We start from the raw sequence: 21,768 nt of genomic DNA on the forward strand, positions 1-21,768 counted from the left end.
CTATGATTAAATAGATACTTTTATACCTAAAAATGATTTTTGGAAAAAATAAATAGCAAACTATGAGGCAGCCGCAGTTCAAATTTGACCCGCTTCCAACTAAAACGGCGGAAATTTGTCTTTCTCACCAGAGGTGGATCGAAACTTTTGACACCCAACCATTTGGTCAACTGTGCATCAAATATGGCCTAGTATTTTAGAAAAATGATTTGGTCCAATTTTGCAACAATTATTTGGTAGGTCCTTCACAAAAAAACTCATTTTGGGCACTCGAAAAATGGAAAATGATTTTTTCGTCCAAAGAAAATGAAAACTTCCTTATGCAACATTGTTTGTCAATACAATATGCACCCTTGTGCATAATATGAGATCATTTAACAAACTATGCCATGAATGTGGCCATAAGATTGATCATTTGGCTTGAAAGCCATTGATCTCCACACATGGTAGCTCGTTTCTGAGAACACTTTTTAAAAATAATTGATGTATTACAAGTTTATTATTTTTTCCTAATAACTTGGCCACATATAATGACACAATGCGAAGGTTTTCCAATTTTTTGATTTTTTTTGAATTTTTATGCTCGTTTCAAAATGCGGTTAAAACAACCGGAATGACCGTTCCTAGCGAGTGGTTGAATCTTGGAATTTTTTGGTGTTTCTCTAATTAAATAGATACTTTTCTACCTAAAAATGATTTTTGGAAAAATAAATAGCAAACTATGAGGCAGCCGCAGTTCAAATTTGACCCGCTTCCAACTGAAACGGCGGAAATTTGTCTTTTTCACCATAGGTGGATCGAACTTTTGACACCCAACCATTTGATCAACTGTGCATCAAATATGGCCTAGTATTTTAGAAAAATGATTTGGTCCAATTTTGCAACAATTATTCGGTAGGTCCTTCACAAAAAAAACTCATTTTGGGCACTCGAAAATTGGAAAATGATTTTTTCGTCTAAAGAAAATGAAAACTTCCTTATGCAACATTGTTTTTCATTCCAATATGCACCCTTGTGCACGATATGAGATCATTTGAACAAACTATGCCATGAATGTGGCCATAAGATTGATCATTTGGCTTGAAAGCCATTGATCTCCACACATGGTAGCTCGTTTCTGAGAACACTTTTTAAAAATAATTGATGTATTACAAGTTTTTTATTTTTCCTAATAACTTGGTCACATATAATGACACAATGCGAAGGTTTTCCGATTTTTTGATTTTTTTGAATATTTTATGCCCGTTTCAAAATGCGGTTAAAACAACGGGAATGACCGTTCCTAGCTAGTGGTTGAATCTTGGAATTTTTGGTGTTTCTCTGATTAAATAGATACTTTTCTACCTAAAAATGATTTTTGGAAAAAATAAATAGCAAACTATGAGGCAGCCGCAGTTCAAATTTGACCCGCTTCCAACTAAAACGGCGGAAATTTGTCTTTTTCACCAGAGGTGGATCGAAACTTTTGACACCCAACCATTTGGTCAACTGTGCATCAAATATGGCCTAGTGTTTTAGAAAAATGATTTGGTCCAATTTTGCAACAATTATTCGGTAGGTCCTTCACAAAAAAAACTCATTTTGGGCACTCGAAAAATGGAAAATGATTTTTTCGTCCAAAGAAAATGAAAACTTCCTTATGCAACATTGTTTGTCATTCCAATATGCACCATTGTGCACAATATGAGTTCATTTGAACAAACTATGCCATGAATGTGGCCATAAGATTGATCATTTGGCTTGAAAGCCATTGATCTCCACACATGGTAGCTCGTTTCTGAGAACACTTTTTAAAAATAATTGATGTATTACAAGTTTATTATTTTTCCTAATAACTTGGTCACATATAATGACACAATGCGAAGGTTTTCCAATTTTTTTGATTCTTTTTGAATTTTTTATGCCCGTTTCAAAATGTGGTTAAAACAACGGGAATGACCGTTCCTAGCTAGTGGTTGAATCTTGGATTTTTTTTTGGTGTTTACCTGATTAAATAGATACTTTTGTAACTCGAAATTATTTTTGCAAAAAATAAATAGCAAACTATGAGGCAGCCGCAGTTCAAATTTGACCCGCTTCGAGCTGAAACGGCGGAAATTTGTCTTTTTCACCAGAGGTGGATCGAAACTTTTGACGCCCAACCATTTGGTCAACTGTGCATTAAATATAACCTAGTATTTTAGAAAAAATGATTTGGTCCAATTTTGCAACAATTATTTGGTAGGTCCTTCAAAAAAACTCATTTTGGGCACTCGAAAAATGATTAAAAATAGCTAGAAAGATTAGAAATGCCTAAAAATTGGTCCTTATCCATAAAACGTGGTCTAACTCTAGCTAAAATTTGTATGGTACCCTTTTGCAAAATATTTTTCATAGCCACTTCACAAAATCCCTCTACTTTTCATCCTTGAAAACTGGTTTAAATCACTGGTTTTCCGAACCAATCAGAACAATTCCCACGGATCGATGACATGGCGCTCATCCATCCATCCATCTCTCCATCCCACATCCATCCATCCATCCATCTATCTACAGAAAAAAAGAATTTTTTTGAAAAAGAGGTACCCCACACGCAGCCCAAACCCTAGCTCAGATCCCCCCGTCTCCTCGCCACCGCCGCCCCCTCCCGATCCAGTCCTCCCTCCCACCGCCGACCTCAATCAAGGACGACGGAGATCCAGTCCTCTCCCCGCGCGGCAACCCTTCCTCCCACCCACCGCCGACCTCGTCGTCCCTCCCTCCCCTCACCATCTCCCCCTACCCTCCGCCCTCTGCCCCCCTGCCTCGATCCCCCAAATCCAATCGACACAACCCCACCGCCCCCGCACCCTGTACTGTCCACCATGGGCGTCTCCTCCTCCTCCTCGCTCCGGATCCCCGCACCAACCGACCACCCCGCCGTGGGGGCATGTCCGCGGTGGCTGCCCTTGTAATCTCTGCCCAAGGTAGGAGATGAACTCAGGCGGGCACACACACAGCACACAAGAACACACAGAGCTTTTGGTGGCAACGCACTTCTGCCTCTTTTCTCTTGTTCTTTTTGCTTAATCAAACAAACTGATTACAACTCCTTTTAAAGGAGAGCAAACGCACCGGCCAAGCCACACACCGGCTTGCTCCGATTTCTACTCACCACTACCCACACGCACACACGTTGAGTCACTGCCACGAAGGAGCTAGTCCACAGCGGCACCGCGATCCGCTTCTCTAGCTCCACGTCCATCTGATCACGACTTGGCTACTGGGACTCCACACTACACGGGTGCATGCAGCTTCACACTAACAGAACAACCACTAAGCTAGTTTTTGACTAAATCTAACTAGTACTTGCATGTACTCACAACTCCTGGTCCACTTTACTGACGATCAGGTCTCACCTCTGCTAATCCATCAGTCCACTTCACCATGATGGCATGCATCGCTGTACTAGACTTAGACTCAACAAACTCAAACGGAAATAAAACATAATAAACTCCTAAACAACAAGATTAACACCAACAATCACCCCCTTAATCTTGTTGTCTTTTATTGGGAACTCCCATGCCGTAGCATCACAGCAGCCCCGGCTCGTCGCCCGCTCCTTCTTCGGCTCGGTGCAGTCCCTCGAGTAATGCCCATACTCTTGGCAAGTGTAGCAGCGGACCTTGCGAATGTCGAAGTTTCTCTTCTTCTTGAGGGCGCCGCTGCGGTGGCGAGCAAGCCACTCCTCCTCCGTGAGGAGCAGTCGACTCCCACCACCCTGGTCGTAGTTGGTGCCCTCGTCCAAGTCGCTCCGGTCCTCTGCCGTTTTGAGCCTTCCCACAAGCTCTTCCATGGATTTAAGATCAAGAAGCTTCTCAATGGCAATAGCTACCTGGGTATACTTGGACGACACGATGCGGAGAAGCTTCTTCACGACCTTCACCTCGTCGAGGTTCTCGCCGAGCGTGCGCAGCTTGTTGGCGATCCCGTTCATGCGCATGGCGAGCTCATCGAGGGTCTCGCCGCTCCTCATGCGGACGGCATCAAACTCCTTGAGGAGAGTCTGCGCCTTAGCCTCACGGATGCGGGCATCGCCGACCCGCATGATCTTGATGGCATCCCATGCCTCCTTTGCCGTCGCCTTCACGGCAAGCGTGGAGTGCATCTCCTCCGGCACGGCTCGCAGAATTGCCGCAAGCGCCGCCCTGTCCTAGCTGAAGCTCCCGCCTCCCTCGATGGCGTCCCACATGCGTTGGGCCTCCATGTTCACCTTCATGATGAGCGACCACTCGAAGTAGTTCGTCGCCGTCAGCGGCGGGTAGACGACGGTGCTGCTGGCCTGGTGGATGACCTCCTGCTGCACCACCACCTCGCGGCAGCCACGCCGCGTCGGGCTCCGGCCTCGGCGCACCACCGGCGAGGCCGAGACACGGCGGCGACCCGGCGACGGAGTGCGCGAACCTTCAGTCACCATGGCTCTGAATACCAAATGTAATCTCTGCCCAAGGTAGGAGATGAACTCAGGCGGGCACACACACAACACACAAGAACACACAGAGCTTTTGGTGGCAACACACTTCTGCCTCTTTTCTCTTGTTCTTTTTGCTTAATCAAACAAACTGATTACAACTCCTTTTAAAGGAGAGCAAATGCACCGGCCAAGCCACACACCGGCTTGCTCCGATTTCTACTCACCACTACCCACACGCACACACGTTGAGTCACTGCCACGAAGGAGCTAGTCCACAGCGGCACCGCGATCCGCTTCTCTAGCTCCACGTCCATCTGATCACGACTTGGCTACTGGGATTCCACACTACACGGGTGCATGCAGCTTCACACTAACAGAACAACCACTAAGCTAGTTTTTGACTAAATCTAACTAGTACTTGCATGTACTCACAACTCCTGGTCCACTTGACTGACGATCAGGTCTCACCTCTGCTAATCCATCAGTCCACTTCACCATGATGGCATGCATCGCTGTACTAGACTTAGACTCAACAAACGCAAACGGAAATAAAACATAATAAACTCCTAAACAACAAGATTAACACCAACAACCCTTCCACGCCGTCTCCCCGCAGCAGGCACCGGCACCGGGCGACGGCGACGACGCCAACGGGCCCACCGGCGTGCCCGTGCCCTTCTCCCGTGCGGGCGGCTGTTCTGGCGGGGGTCGACGCCGCAGGCGGTGCGCGAGGAGGTGGACGACTTCCTCGGCAGCCGCAAGCGCGCCTTCAAGTAAGAGGTCGACGTCTACATCCGCCGCCTCCAGCACCAGGAGCTCTACCTCAAGGTCCGCCCCCCTCCCCCCTCCCCCCTCCCGATCTCATCGCTAGCCTCGGTTCCAGCTGCATGACGACCTCCATCACTGTTGCGGCAGAATAAACCATCTGAGGTTCTGCTTACTGGTGTGGTAGTGTGCCATTAGCTTCGTAGGCCACAAAATCATTGGCTGGTTTGGCCCTCTGAATGCTTAATTTGATTATTATCCGCATTGTATGTTTGCTCTCTGGATATCAAGATCGTTGTAGGGGTATTGATGCCGTCAATTTGCTGAGTGAAACAATGATAAATGTCTGAAACATTGAAATGAAAAGAAATGCCCCTCTAGGTGTTCCTCCATTTATGTCCCCCTCTACCCGGTGTTGTTTATGCTAACAGGACATCTCTGTTGTTGGTGATTCAGTTGTGGAATGTAGTACTGACTCGTGTAGGATACTGTAACACCCCGCATGTAACTTGCCATAATTGTAACTCCGACTCTTGCCATTTCCGGCTATGTGATATGTTTTTCCCTCCGTTGTCGGGTTTTGGTTTTCGTTTTGTATTTTGGTCATGTCATGCATTTTTTTATATATATCATGTCATCGTGTGCATTGCATTCGCATACGTGTTCGTCTCATGCATCCGAGCATTTTCCCCGTTGTCCGTTTTCCAATCCGGCGCTCCTATCTCCTCCGGTGCACCCCTCTAGTTTTCTTTCGTGTGCGTGTGTCAAACTTTCTCGGAATGGACCGAGGCTTGTCAAGTGGTCTTAATATACCACCCGGAGTCTACCGGTCAAGTTTCGTTCCATTCGGAGGTCGTTTGGTACTCCAACGGTTAACCGGGCATCCGCAAAGTCCATTTGAGTGTCCAGCAAAAACCCCCTCCAAAACCAGCCCAAAGCCCACCAAACTCTCTTCCATGCTCTAGGTCGTTCGATCACGATTGTGTGGGCGAAAACCGTACCTCATTTGGAGTCTCCTAGCTCCCTCTACCTATAAATGAGTGGGCATCCCGAAAAACGAAATCTCAGACGAAACCCTAACCCTCTCCCTCCGCGCCGCGCCGGACGCGTCCGCCCGCGCCGGACACGTCCGCCCGCGCCGGCAGACGAATCGCCCGTTGCCACGTCAGCGTCCGCCGCCGCCGTTCCCCGCCGGCCCGACCCCGGCCCCCGCGGCCCACGCCCGCCGCCGCGCGCCTGCCCCGCCGCCGGGCGCTGCATTCGTCGCCGCCTCTGCGCCGGCCGGCCCGCCGCCGCCGCCATCGCCGCCTCCGCCGCTGCCACGAGCTCCACGCCAGCCCCGCGCGCTCGCCGCCCGCCGCCGGTCACCTTCCCCGCCGGCGCAGCCCCGCCGGCCCCGCGCGCTCGCCGCCCGCCGCCGGTCACCTTCCCCGCCGGCGCAGCCCCGCCGGCCTCGTCCCTCCGCCCGAGCTCGCCGGCCTCTTCTTCCTCCCGTCGGCGAGCACCACCGCACGCCCGCGCCGAGCCGGTCCCGATCCGATCTGGTCAACGGGAGTAGGTTGACCCGAGACCCCCCCTCTTTTTTTCCAAGTCCCTGAAACATTTCAGTATATGCTCCTGTTCGAGATGCGATAACTTTGTGCATGTAGCTCCGATTCACGCGTATAATATGTCAAATTGTTCGCCTCATGATGCTCTTCATTTTGTTCTATTGAACCATTTTCATTAGAAGTCATCTTGATGCCCAAATCTTCGTTGGAAGAGGGCTAGTTGCTGTTAATCTCTAGTTCTTATCAGAACTTGGAGATTTGTCATTTTTGTATCATTTAATCTGTGCATCTTTTGAGCATGAGCTCTACATGTGTTTTGAAGTATGCCATGCCATATATCCAGTGGTATAGTCCATGTATTTTTGTGATCTTTGTGGTGACTAGCACAAGCATGCAAAGTAGGCCCCGTAATATTTCTGATTTCAGGGACTTAGTGATTTCTCTAAGTCTTTGTCTGCTGTAATTTTGTTGCCATGTAAACTTGATGCTACAGAGAGAGCCATGCATATTTTGGAGATGTTCAGTAAAGATATTTTGTAGCTACAGTTGTAATTGATCCATTCCTGCAATTGTTTGCAATTTTAGAGTGCCATAGCATGTCTCAAGCTTGCTCTACTTTTGCTATAAAATATTTCTGCCAGATTCTTAACATGATTTGCAATTTTGCCAAGCTTATTGTAGTTGGTCCATACATGCTATGCAATTGTTATTGCCATGGATAGCTTCATAAACATGCCATCTTGCTGTAGGTATGCTTGGTTTGTCATGCATTGCTTTGTAGTGAGTGCATCAAGCTCACAAAGAGGCCTACATATTAATATTTCTGTCATGCTCTGTTTTCTGCCAAGTCTGAAACCTGATAACAAAACATGCTATGTTTACATGCTTGCCATCATATCCTCTGGTCCTTTTTGGCTTATGGTCAGTAAGGGACTTTTGTCATGTGCATTTAGTAGAACACTACCATGCCTTGTTTTGCTATGTTAAGTTTCTGTAGCATATTGATTTCGTGCTCTGAACATTGCTACCTGATGCTGATTTCTGCCATGTCCAGTTTTTCACAAAGTCTGTGAACCTGTAATCTTTTGCACTTTTGCCATGCTTGTTTGAGCTTGATATGTTGTGAACTAGCAGTAGCTCAGTGTTCATCTTTTGTCAAGAATCTCCTGTAGATTACTGACATGTGCTTTGTTGCTATGTTGGGATGCTGTAGTATTGTTACTTGTTGTATTTTAAGTGCTATCTTGCTGTTTATCGCAGATTAGTGTCATTCTTGTTTTGATTGCCATTTGCAAACCGTGCATCCGATTCCGGTGATCTTTATATCGATTTCGACCGAAATCATCTCATCTTTCCAGTGGCATGCTTGGTTTGCCAACTTACTGCCATGTTCATCATTTTCCTTCCGGAGCACGCATATGCATCGCATATCATAACCTGCATATCATACATGTCTTGCATCATGTTGCTTGCGCATTCCTCGTTGTTGATTGTGGTTCCATTTGTTTGTATTCTTGTCTTGGGTAGAGCCGGGAGCCGAGTTCGTGAACGAGGAACCTGTCGAGTACACTTACGAGGATCAAGCTTTCGACAACTCTGAGAACCTTGCAGGCAAGATGACCACCCCTCGAAATCACTTCTATCTTTGCTATGCTAGTTGTTTCGCTCTATTGCCATGCTCGCTACCTATCTCTTGCTATATCATGTCTCCTATTTCAGCCATGTCAGCCCCTAACCATCCTTTCCTAGCAAGCCGTTGTTTGGCTATGTTACCGCTTTTGCTCAGCCCCTCTTATAGCGTTGCTAGTTGCAGGTGAAGTTGAAGTTTGTTCCATGTTGGAACATGGATATGTTGGGATATCACAATATATCTTATTTAATTAATGCATCTATATATTTTGGTAAAGGGTGGAAGGCTCGGCCTTATGCCTGGTGATTTGTTCCACTCTTGCCGCCCTAGTACTGTTATACCGGGATTATGTTCCTTGAGTTTGCGTTCCTTACACGGTCGGGTGATTTATGGGACCCCCTTGACAGTTCGCCTTGAATAAAACTCCTCCAGCATGGCCCAACCTTGGTTTTACCAGTTGCTACCTAAGCCTTTTCCCCCGGGTTTTCGCGAGCCCGAGGGTCATCTTATTTTAACCCCCCCGGGCCAGTGCTCCTTCGAGTGTTGGTCCAAACTGAGCAGACTGCGGGGCCCCCTCCTGGAAACTCGAGGTCTGGTTTTACTCGTAGGATGTCTCATCCGGTGTGCCCTGAGAACGAGATATGTGCAGCTCCTATCGGGATTTGTCGGCACATTCGGGCGGCTTTGCTGGTCTTGTTTTACCATTGTCGAGATGTCTTGTAAACCGGGATTCCGAGACTGATCGGGTCTTTCCGGGAGAAGGTTTATCCTTCGTTGACCGTGAGAGCTTATGATGGGCTAAGTTGGGACACCCCTACAGGGTAATATCTTTCGAAAGCAGTGCCCGCGGTTATGAGGCAGATGGGAATTTGTTAAAGTCCGGTTTTAGATAACTTGTCACTTGACCCAATTAAAATACACCAAGTGCGTGTGTAGCCGTGATGGTCTCTTCTCGGCGGAATCCGGGAAGTGAACACGGTCTGTGTTATGTTTGACGTAAGTAGGTGTTCAGGACCTCTTCTTGGTCATTGCTAGATGACGTCCGTTCCTTTGCTTCTCTTCTCGCTCTCATTTGCGCAAGTTAGCCACCATATATGTTTTGCCGCTGCAGCTCCACCTCTTTGCACCTCTTGTCCTACAAGCTTAAATAGTCTTGACCTCGCGGGTGTGAGATTGCTGAGTCCCCGTGACTCACAGATACTTCCAAAACCAGTTGCAGGTGCCGACGATGCCAGTGCAGATGATGGCGTCGATCTCAAGTGGGAGTTCGACGAGGAACGTGGTCGTTACTATGTGTCTTTTCCTGATGATCAGTAGTGGTGCCCAGTTGGGACGATCGGGGATCTAGCATTTGGGGTTGTCTTATTTTCATCTGGATTTTGACCGTAGTCGGTCTATATGATTGTATTTTGGATGATGTATGATGATATTCATGTATTGTGTGAAGTGGCGATTGTAAGCCAACTCTTTATCCCATTCTTGTTCATTACATGGGATTGTGTGAAGATGACCCTTCTTGCGACAAAACCACTATGCGGTTATGCCTCTAAGTCGTGCCTCGACACGTGGGAGATATAGCCGCATCGTGGGCGTTACAAGTTGGTAATCAGAGCCATCCCCGACTTAGGAGCCCCCTGCTTGATCAAATCGCTGACGTTGTTGAGTCTAGAATAAAAATGTTTTGAGTCTTAGGATTATATATATCGGAGAGTAGGATTCTTTTACTCCTCAGTCCCTTCGTCGCTCTGGTGAGGTCTCCTGACGTAGAAGTTTTGACTACTCTCTCCTCAAATTTCACTAAAAAAAATTTTTTTGGATCACGCGGGTATCTTGGAATCGTTCCGATCGATTTGTGACGAGAACATTGTTCTTGGTGCCTCCTGTCATTTAGGGGTTGTGGCAGTGTCCCGGGGAGTTGAGCTCCGAGGTGTTGTCGTCACAATTTTATCGTTGCAGTTCTGGAATACCTGAGTTTTGCCGACATCGAAATCTCTTTTATGCAGTTGTTGGTGAGATCACCTCGACGCCACCCAGTACTGGGGCGGGAGTTCGGGAGTATTGCCATAACTTGTATAACGGATGTTTTTCGAAGGTTGAGGTAAACGATTTCCGAAGGTTTCTTGGTTATGTGTTGACGGATGGATACAGCTGGATCTAGGGATTGTTAGTTTGGGTGATATATTTTGTGTCCCCTGTATCCCCTACACCAGATTGCATAACCAGAAAGTTTCGGGAGTTTATAAGTGGGAATTCTAGTAGCCTTAGGATTTCTTTCCGACAGACGCATGATATGAGATTGGGGTTCGACGTCTAGTGGTCCGCCTGTATACGGTTGATTTTACAGTGGTCTCGTTGTGTCTTAAAGAGTCCATGGCTTTGCCGACTCGGGGACGCTTCGTATGTCATGTGCACAGCCTTGTACATGATGGTGCTGTACGATTGAGCCCGTGTGGGCCCCACCACAAAAACTTCGGACGAAATATCTATCATATATTTGTTCCGGCTTATTCTGCAAGCCAATACTTGGTTTTATTTTGTATTGTGGTATTCGAGTTCCCTTCGAATTCATATGTTCATTCCATATCTTTTTCAAGTGGCTTCTCAACTTATGGAAGTGTGATGATTTACTACGGAAGTCATTCGTTCATCTTCGTTCGAATGTTTTTTTGTGAAGACTATATGTTGCAATTTCTGTCCGTTGATTCTACTTTTCTTTTGTCTATCAAGAGGCTAACGGATGTCACCCTCTTCAGGATGGCTCCGCCAACGCGTCAGAATCCGGATCGCAACGAAGGGAGTCAAGCGAACCCTCCGCCACCACCTCCACCTCCGGAGGCATGGCAAGCAATCATGGCAGCCACCAACGCCAATGCTCAGATGATTCTGCAACTCTTGCAAGAACGTACTCAAGGGCAAGGCAATCAAGGCAATCAAGGTCAAGGCAACAATCAGTTTCACTTTGCCACTCTCAACCAGTTTCTCGCAAATCAGCCCAAGTCTTTCAGCTACTGTGCCGAGGCCACGGATGCCGATGATTGGCTCGTGGACATCAACAAGCATTTTGAATGTAGCAATGTCAGGCCTGAGGACTTTGTCAAGTTCGCTTCTTTCCAGCTCAAGGACCAAGCTGCTGATTGGTTTCAGCAATACAAAGATTCCAGAGGAGGTCGTGTGATCACTTGGACTGACTTCTGTCGGGACTTCAAAGCGCACCACATTCCACAAAGTGTTGTTGAGAGCAAGCGTGAGGAGTTCCGCAATCTCAAGCAAGGAAACATGTCGGTGTATCAATACAACATTCAGTTTCAGAAACTTGCTCGCTTCGCTAAACAAGACGTTCCTGATGAGAAGAGCATGATCTATCACTTCAGAGGTGGCCTTAAAGAGGATCTACAGTTAGCTCTCGTTCTTGTTGAGCCTACTCAGTTTGATCAATTCTACAATATGGCACTGAAGCAAGAGGCTGCTCAGCTTAAGTGTGAGGCTTCTAAGAAAAGAGTCAGGGACGCAGTTCAGTCTTCTTCTTCCTCACTTGTGACAGCTAAGCAACAGAAGTTCTGGTTGCCTCCTCCTCCTCCGTTTCGTCAGCCTTACCAGCAGAAGAACAAAGGTGGCCATGATTCTTCAAACTCTTCCAACTCTGGTTATCAGAACAAGTCTCAGAATCAAGCTCCAAAGTCCAATGCTCCTTATCACCGTCCACTCTCAGAGGTGACTTGCAACAAATGTCAGCAGAAAGGTCACTATGCTAACAAGTGCTTCAACCAGAGGCGTCTTCCTCCTCCTCCTCCTGTCAGATCTTCCAGCAATGCAGTGGTCAAGCATAATCCAAAGTCTGCCAAGGTGAACATGATGAATGCAGCTCAAGCGGAGGAATCTACTGATGTGATAATGGGTAATCTCTCAGTTAATGATATTCCTGCAAAAGTTCTTTTTGATACTGGTGCATCGCATTCTTTCTTATCATACCCATTTGCATCGAAGCACAATGTTGACACAGAGATCTTATCCAAAGTTATGCAAGTTGTTTCTCCGGGTAAGCTTTTGTCTTCTAGTTTGGTTGCTCCCGATGTTTCCATCAAGATGGGTGACTATAAATTTCAGTCTTCTCCAATTGTCCTTGGTGACTCGGATATTGATCTTATTCTCGGGATGGACTGGCTTTCTAAGCACAAGGCTCAACTTGATTGTGCTGCCAGAGAAATTCAATTGACACACTCGTCTGAGGATGTGATTATTTTTGCCGCTCGTGATGAAACTATTCGGTTTTTCTCTCTCAATGAGAAGGGCGAATTGGATGCCATATCTCAAATTCCAGTCGTTTGCGAGTATCAAGATGTTTTTCCAGAAGAGCTTCCGGGTATGCCTCCGCACCGGCCAGTTGAGTTCGTTATCGAACTAGAGCCTGGTACTGTACCCGTTTGCAAGCGTCCATACAAGCTTGGACCAAACGAGCTGAAGGAATTGAAGAAGCAGCTCGATGAACAAGAACGTCTGGGTTTGATCAGACCGAGTTCTTCTCCATGGGGTTGTGGTGTTCTTTTTGTCAAGAAGAAGGATGGCACGGACCGACTTTGTGTCGACTACCGTCCATTGAACAAGAAGACAATCAAGAACAAGTACCCACTTCCCAACATCAATGAGCTATTTGAGCAACTCAAAGGGGCTAAAGTATTCTCGAAGCTTGACCTTCGTATGGGGTATCATCAGATTTGCATTCGTGAAGAAGATATTCCCAAGACAGCATTCAGAACGAGCTTTGGTTCTTATGAATATACTGTCGTGTCTTTCGGCCTTGTCAATGCTCCTCCGGTGTTCTCTCGGATGATGAATTTCATCTTCAACCCCTATACCAATGAATTCGTTCTGGTGTATCTAGATGATATCTTGGTCTTCTCCAAGAATAAGCAGGATCATGCCAAACATTTGCGTTTGGTGCTCGACAAGCTCAGAGAGTATCAATTCTATGCGAAGTTCTCCAAATGTGAGTTTTGGCTCGATGAAGTTCTTTTCCTTGGTCACATCATCTCCGCCAAAGGCATCGCTGTTAACCCCGAGAAGGTGTCCGCAGTTCTGGATTGGGAACCTCCTCAAAATGTCAAGCAGCTCCGCAGTTTCCTGGGTCTTGCAAGCTATTGCCGAAGATTCGTTGAGAATTTCTCCAAGATTGCAAAACCTCTTTCCAACCTCTTGCAGAAGCATGTGAAGTATGTCTGGTCTCCTGAGTGTGAAGTCGCTTTCAACACTCTCAAACAGAAACTAGTCACAGCTCCTGTCTTGACTCCTCCTGATGAATCCAAGCCGTATGAAGTTTTCTGTGATGCTTCTCTCCAAGGTCTCGGTGCTGTGTTAATGCAAGAGAAGAAAGTTGTGGCTTATACCTCTCGGTAGTTGAAGCCCAACGAGAAGAACTACCCCACTCACGATCTTGAGTTGGCAGCAGTTGTCCATGCATTGATTACGTGGAGACATCTCTTGTTGGGAAGACAAGTGGACATTTTCACTGATCACAAGAGCCTCAAGTATATCTTCACTCAGCCCAACCTCAATCTCAGGCAGACTCGATGGGTCGAAATGATTCAAGAGTACAATCCGAGTATTGAATATACTCCAGGCAAGGCTAATGTCATTGCAGATGCTTTAAGCAGGAAAGCTTATTGCAACAGCTTAATTCTCAAGCCTTTCCAACCGGATCTTTGTGAAGCTTTCCGCAAGCTGAATCTCCAAGTTGTTCCTCAAGGCTTTCTTGCCAACCTCATAGTATCTCCTACTTTGGAAGATCAAATTCGTGAGGCACAACTCCTTGATGCCATGGTGAAGAAGGTGAAACGTGGTATCGACAAGGGTCTTTCCAAATACAAGTGCTATCGCATTAATGACAGAGACACTTTGTTCTTCGAGGACCGGTTTGTGGTTCCGAAAGGTGATCTAAGGAAAGTCATAATGAACGAAGCGCACAATTCTCTCCTTTCCATTCATCCTGGAAGTACGAAGATGTATCATGACCTCAAGCAGTCGTATTGGTGGACTCGAATGAAGCGAGAAATTGCTCAATTCGTGAATGAATGTGATGTCTGCCGAAGAGTGAAAGCAGAACACCAACGACCAGCTGGTCTCCTCCAACCTCTTGCTATTCCGGAATGGAAGTTTGATCATATTGAAATGGACTTCGTGACTGGATTTCCCAAATCCAAGCGCGGAAATGATGCTATCTTCGTTGTCATCGACAAGCTCTCTAAAGTGGCCCATTTCCTTCCAATCAAAGAATCCATCACAGCAGCTCAGCTGGCAGAGCTCTACACCTCAAGAATTGTATCCTTGCACGGCATTCCACAATTGATTTCTTCAGATCGTGGAAGCATCTTCACCTCTAAGTTCTGGGACTCCTTCCAGAAGGCCATGGGCACTAACATTCGCTTCAGCACAGCTTTCCATCCTCAAACTAGTGGGCAAGTCGAGCGAGTCAATCAAATTCTTGAAGATATGCTCAGGGCTTGTGTCATTTCCTTTGGCATGAAATGGGAAGATTGTCTCCCTTATGCTGAATTCTCCTACAACAACAGCTTCCAAGCGAGTTCGGGCAAGGCCCCATTCGAGATTCTCTATGGCAGAAAGTGCCGTACTCCTCTCAATTGGTCAGAGACTGGTGAACGCCAACTTCTTGGCAATGACTTAATCACTGAAGCTGAAGAAATGTGTAAAGTCATCCGTGATAATCTCAAAGCCGCGCAATCGCGCCAGAAGAGCTACTATGATAGTAAGCATCGTGATTTGGCTTTCGAGATCGGAGACCATGTCTACCTCCGCGTCTCTCCAATGAAAGGCACTCGTCGCTTCGGTATCAAAGGGAAGCTTGCCCCTAGATACGTGGGTCCTTTCAAGATCATTGGCAAAAGAGGCGACCTCGCCTATCAACTTGAACTTCCTTCCAACTTTGCGAACGTGCATGATGTGTTCCACGTGTCACAGCTCCGCAAGTGCTTCAAGACGCCTGAGCACACTATCAACTTCGAAGAGATTGACCTTCAAGAAGATTTGTCTTATCATGAGCACCCCGTTGCTATTCTTGAAGAGACTGAGCGCAAGACTCGCAACAAGTCTATCAAATTCCTGAAAGTGAAGTGGTCGCACCATTCCGACCGGGAAGCCACCTGGGAACGCGAGGACCATCTCCGTTCCGAATATCCGGAGTTCTTTCAGTCCTAGATCTCGGGACGAGATCCTCTCGTAGTGGTGGAGTGTTGTAACACCCCGCATGTAACTTGCCATAATTGTAACTCCGACTCTTGCCATTTCTGGCTATGTGATATGTTTTTCCCTCCGTTGTCGGGTTTTGGTTTTCGTTTTGTATTTTGGTCATGTCATGCATTTTTTATATATATATCATGTCATCATGTGCATTGCATTCGCATACGTGTTCGTCTCATGCATCCGAGCATTTTCCCCGTTGTCCGTTTTCCAATCCGGCGCTCCTATCTCCTCCGGTGCACCCGTCTAGTTTTCTTTCGTGTGCGTGTGTCAAACTTTCTCAGAATGGACCGAGGCTTGTCAAGTGGTCTTAATATACCACCCGGAGTCTACCGGTCAAGTTTCGTTCCATTCGGAGGTCGTTTGGTATTCCAACGGTTAACCGGGCATCCGCAAAGTCCATTTGAGTGTCCAGCAAAACCCCCCTCCAAAACCAGCCCAAAGCCCACCAAACTCTCTTCCATGCTCTAGGTCGTTCGATCACGATCGTGTGGGCGAAAACCGCACCTCATTTGGAGTCTCCTAGCTCCCTCTACCTATAAATGAGTGGGCATCCCGAAAAACGAAATCTCAGACGAAACCCTAACCCTCTCCCTCCGCGCCGCGCCGGACGCGTCCGCCCGTGCCGGACACGTCCGCCAGCGCCGGCGGACGAATCGCCCGTTACCACGTCAGCGCCCGCCGCCGCCGTTCCCCGCCGGCCCGACCCCGGCCCCCGCGGCCCACGCCCGCCGCCGCACGCCTGCCCCGCCGCCGGGCGCCGCCTCCGCCGCCGCCTCCGCGCCGCCTCCGCCGCCGCCACGAGCTCCCCGCCGGCCCCGCGCGCTCGCCGCCCGCCGCCGGTCACCTTCCCCGCCGGCGCAGCCCCGCCGGCCTCGTCCCTCCGCCCGAGCTCGCCGGCCTCTTCTTCCTCCCGTCGGCGAGCACCACCGCACGCCCGCGCCGAGCCGGTCCCGATCCGATCTGGTCAACGGGACTAGGTTGACCCGAGACCCCCCCCCTCTTTTTTTCTAAGTCCCTGAAACATTTCAGTATATGCTCCTGTTCGAGATGCGATAACTTTGTGCATGTAGCTCCGATTCGCGCGTATAATTCATCTCGTGATGCTCTTCATTTTGTTCTATTGAACCATTTTCATTAGAGGTCATCTTGATGCCCAAATCTTCGTTGGAAGAGGGCTAGTTGCTGTTAATCTCTAGTTCTTATCAGAACTTGGAGATTTGTCATTTTTGTATCATTTAATCTGTGCATCTTTTGAGCATGAGCTCTACATGTGTTTTGAAGTATGCCATGCCATATATCCAGTGGTATAGTCCATGTATTTTTGTGATCTTTGTGGTGACTAGCACAAGCATGCAAAGTAGGCCCCGTAATATTTCTGATTTCAGGGACTTAGTGATTTCTCTAAAGTCTTTGTCTGCTGTAATTTTGTTGCCATGTAAACTTGATGCTACAGAGAGATCCATGCATATTTTGGAGATGTTCAGTAAGGATATTTTGTAGCTACAGTTGTAATTGATCCATTCCTGCAATTTTTTGCAATTTTAGAGTGCCATAGCATGTCTCAAGCTTGCTCTACTTTTGCTATAAAATATTTCTGCCAGATTCTTAACATGATTTGCAATCTTGCCAAGCTTATTGTAGTTGGTCCATACATGCTATGCAATTGTTCTTGCCATGGATAGCTTCATAAACATGCCATCTTGCTGTAGGTATGCTTGGTTTGTCATGCATTGCTCTGTAGTGAGTGCATCAAGCTCACAAATAGGCCTACATATTAATATTTCTGTCATGCTCTGTTTTCTGCCAAGTCTGAAACCTGATAACAAAACATGCTATGTTTACATGCTTGCCATCATATCCTCTGGTCCTTTTTGGCTTATGGTCAGTAAGGGACTTTTGTCATGTGCATTTAGTAGAACACTACCATGCCTTGTTTTGCTATGTTAAGTTTCTGTAGCATATTGATTTCGTGCTCTGAACATTGCTACCTGATGCTGATTTCTGCCATGTCCAGTTTTTCAGAGTCTGTGAACCTGTAATCTTTTGCACTTTTGCCATGCTTGTTTGAGCTTGATATGTTGTGAACTAGCAGTAGCTCAGTGTTCATCTTTTGTCAAGCATCTCCTGTAGATTACTGACATGTGCTTTGTTGCTATGTTGGGATGCTGTAGTATTGTTACTTGTTGTATTTTAAGTGCTATCTTGCTGTTTATCGCAGATTAGTGTCATTCTTGTTTTGATTGCCATTTGCAAACCGTGCATCCGATTCCGGTGATCTTTATATCGATTTCGACCGAAATCATCTCATCTTTCCAGTGGCATGCTTGGTTTGCCAAGTTACTGCCATGTTCATCATTTTCCTTCCGGAGCACGCATATGCATCGCATATCATAACCTGCATATCATACATGTCTTGCATCATGTTGCTTGCGCATTCCTCGTTGTTGATTGTGGTTCCATTTGTTTGTATTCTTGTCTTGGGTAGAGCCGGGAGCCGAGTTCGTGAACGAGGAACCTGTCGAGTACACTTACGAGGATCAAGCTTTCGACAACTCTGAGAACCTTGCAGGCAAGATGACCACCCCTCGAAATCACTTCTATCTTTGCTATGCTAGTTGTTTCGCTCTATTGCCATGCTCGCTACCTATCTCTTGCTATATCATGTCTCCTATTTCAGCCATGTCAGCCCCTAACCATCCTTTCCTAGCAAGCCGTTGTTTGGCTATGTTACCGCTTTTGCTCAGCCCCTCTTATAGCGTTGCTAGTTGCAGGTGAAGTTGAAGTTTGTTCCATGTTGGAACATGGATATGTTGGGATATCACAATATATCTTATTTAATTAATGCATCTATATATTTTGGTAAAGGGTGGAAGGCTCGGCCTTATGCCTGGTGATTTGTTCCACTCTTGCCGCCCTAGTACTGTTATACCGGGATTATGTTCCTTGAGTTTGCGTTCCTTACACGGTCGGGTGATTTATGGGACCCGCTTGACAGTTCGCCTTGAATAAAACTCCTCCAGCATGGCCCAACCTTGGTTTTACCAGTTGCTACCTAAGCCTTTTCCCCCGGGTTTTCGCGAGCCCGAGGGTCATCTTATTTTAACCCCCCCGGGCCAGTGCTCCTTCGAGTGTTGGTCCAAACTGAGCAGACTGCGGGGCCCCCTCCTGGAAACTCGAGGTCTGGTTTACTCGTAGGATGTCTCATCCGGTGTGCCCTGAGAACGAGATATGTGCAGCTCCTATCGGGATTTGTCGGCACATTCGGGCGGCTTTGCTGGTCTTGTTTTACCATTGTCGAGATGTCTTGTAAACCGGGATTCCGAGACTGATCGGGTCTTTCTGGGAGAAGGTTTATCCTTCGTTGACCGTGAGAGCTTATGATGGGCTAAGTTGGGACACCCCTGCAGGGTAATATCTTTCGAAAGCCGTGCCCGCGGTTATGAGGCAGGTGAGAATTTGTTAAAGTCCGGTTTTAGATAACTTGTCACTTGACCCAATTAAAATACACCAAGTGCGTGTGTAGCCGTGATGGTCTCTTCTCGGCGGAATCCAGGAAGTGAACACGGTCTGTGTTATGTTTGACGTAAGTAGGTGTTCAGGACCTCTTCTTGGTCATTGCTAGATGACGTCCGTTCCTTTGCTTCTCTTCTCGCTCTCATTTGCGCAAGTTAGCCACCATATATGTTTTGCCGCTGCAGCTCCACCTCTTGTCCTACAAGCTTAAATAGTCTTGATCTCGCGGGTGTGAGATTGCTGAGTCCCCGTGACTCACAGATACTTCCAAAACCAGTTGCAGGTGCCGACGATGCCAGTGCAGATGATGGCGTCGATCTCAAGTGGGAGTTCGACGAGGAACGTGGTCGTTACTATGTGTCTTTTCCTGATGATCAGTAGTGGTGCCCAGTTGGGACGATCGGGGATCTAGCATTTGGGGTTGTCTTATTTTCATCTGGATTTTGACCGTAGTCGGTCTATATGATTGTATTTTGGATGATGTATGATGATATTCATGTATTGTGTGAAGTGGCGATTGTAAGCCAACTCTTTATCCCATTCTTGTTCATTACATGGGATTGTGTGAAGATGACCCTTCTTGTGACAAAACCACTATGCGGTTATGCCTCTAAGTCGTGCCTCGCACGTGGGAGATATAGCCGCATCGTGGGCGTTACAGATACATTTTAATGCTGTCTGGAGGCCATGTTTGCTTCTGTTTAAGCGGACACTGTATAGTCTACTGTAAGGTTGACCTCCATTTTGCTGATGAAAGACCGCCATTTATTTCTTATAACTGCCCTGTTTGATTTCATCTGCAGTTTTATGAATGACCTTTAGCTTCTTCCCCATTTCTTTCGCACAGTTAGGTTCTTAGTCTCTAGTTTACTAGTCCTGTAGTTCTGGGTTGTGCTTAGTTGCAAAGAGCCGTTTGGGGCATCTCCTTGCTGTGGGTGTCTCTTTCAGTAAGCGTTTTGCTTATTGTCCTTAGTGTGCTGCTATCCATACTTCTGAGCATATTATTGTCTAGCCTCTTTTGTGATTAGTCCTCATTTTTAATGATGTTACTGTTTATCTAAGATCATTTGAAGTTTTGAGCTGGCACCTAGCTAGCCTCTTTTGTGATTAGTCCTCATTTTTAATGTCACACACTATTTTTTTGTTAATTTTGTTCCTTGTATGAACAACCTTATAATTTTGGGCAGGAGCCGGAGGCGCACCCATGCAAGGTCGAGCTGGCCATGGAGATCCTCTTCCTCTACAGCTACGAAAACTGCGGCAAGACCTTCGTCGACGTGGCTGCCTTGAGGACGCATGTCCACGTGCACGGCGGACGGCAGTATGTTTGCGAGGAGCCCAGCTGTGGGAAAGTGTCTCCAGTAAAAGATTACGTTATGCCTTTACCAGTGCCTACTCTAGCGTTGGTGAACTTATCCACTTACTACTGTTGGCGAACTTCCATGTGTTTTCATGCTCAGATGCGAAATGGATTTAAGCTCCTTATCTTTCTTATTATCCACAAGGACCTTCCTATGTTGTGCTTAGTTATTCCTGGAGTTACAGCCCAATAGATTTGTTTCAGTACAACTATACATGTAAGACGTTTGGTTATGTCCTATATTGGTAAAATGAAAAAACTGTCATATGTGTCCTTGCTGCTGATGGGAGAATGTAATTCCTAACTACGTGACTGTTCTTTTTGTACATAAATGATGAATCCTTTTTCTGTTTGTTTTGCAGAAATTTGTAGATAGCTCAAAGTTGAACAACTCCCTCAATGATGAATCCCTTCTTTCTTCTAGTTTCCTTCATCCCCGCATCTGATTCCTGCGTGCGTGTGGTCTCTGCAGTTTGCTCCCTCCGATCTGCTACGGTCTACTTCAGCTCGTGTGAATAGGTCAAACTACTTCTTTTGTGTGCTTCAAACTGCTATTTTGGGTCAAACTGCTTCAAACTGCTAGTTCTCTGTATGCCGCGTGTGTGTGCGTCATACATATCCCATTTCCGTTGTTAACAAATACCATGATTCTGCTTGCAGCACCCACCCAAGTCCTTTATTTTTCTAATCAATATACTGTCTCTATACATGCTTTCATCCATCACTATATATTTGCATGATTAAATTCTTTCTGCTTGCTCAAAACATGTTCAACTACATATGCTTCATTTCCACCCTTTTTACCCAATGAAAAATAACTGAGATTGGTTGTGTAATCGACCCTCCTACTCATGTGTTTGTTTAACTTTTGTGCAGGCCTTGAGGTTAAGCCTAACCAGTCCGTCAAGGTTTCACCTGATGACGAGCACTTTCTCCATCTCTCCCAGGTCTGCTGCTGCAGCTGCTGCCTTGTGCTCAACATGTCAATTAACTCGCCTGTACCTATTATAGTATTGATTGATGATGATTGAAATATGGTAATTATTGATCTGTTCCTCTTGTGTGTGTTTCCATGCCAGGATGACCTTGGTGAAGTGAAGAAGGATGACAAGGCAACCATGTTCGTCAAGATCGGCGACCAGAAGTTAGCCATCCGGACCCTCTCTACTGACAAGTTCCCTCAGATCCAGTTCGACCTCGTCTTGGAGAAGGAGTTTGAGCTGTCACACAATTCCAAGACATCCAGCCTGCTGAGGGAGATGAATAT

The 21,768-nt window shown here is 46.7% G+C and overlaps 1 long non-coding RNA gene across 1 annotated transcript; it reads left to right on the forward strand.

Annotated features, from left to right (window-relative positions):
• The first annotated feature begins 5,024 nt into the window (after positions 1–5,024).
• On the forward strand, positions 5,025–21,764 carry LOC120976640 (uncharacterized). Its single transcript, XR_012204733.1, has 4 exons — positions 5,025–5,260; positions 20,329–21,020; positions 21,378–21,448; positions 21,581–21,764. It is a non-coding gene; the product is annotated as an uncharacterized lncRNA (long non-coding RNA).
• The last annotated feature ends 4 nt before the right edge of the window (positions 21,765–21,768 follow it).

Source organism: Aegilops tauschii, chromosome 3 (assembly GCF_002575655.3).
Source record: "Aegilops tauschii subsp. strangulata cultivar AL8/78 chromosome 3, Aet v6.0, whole genome shotgun sequence".
In the NCBI taxonomy this organism is placed as follows: domain Eukaryota; kingdom Viridiplantae; phylum Streptophyta; class Magnoliopsida; order Poales; family Poaceae; genus Aegilops; species Aegilops tauschii.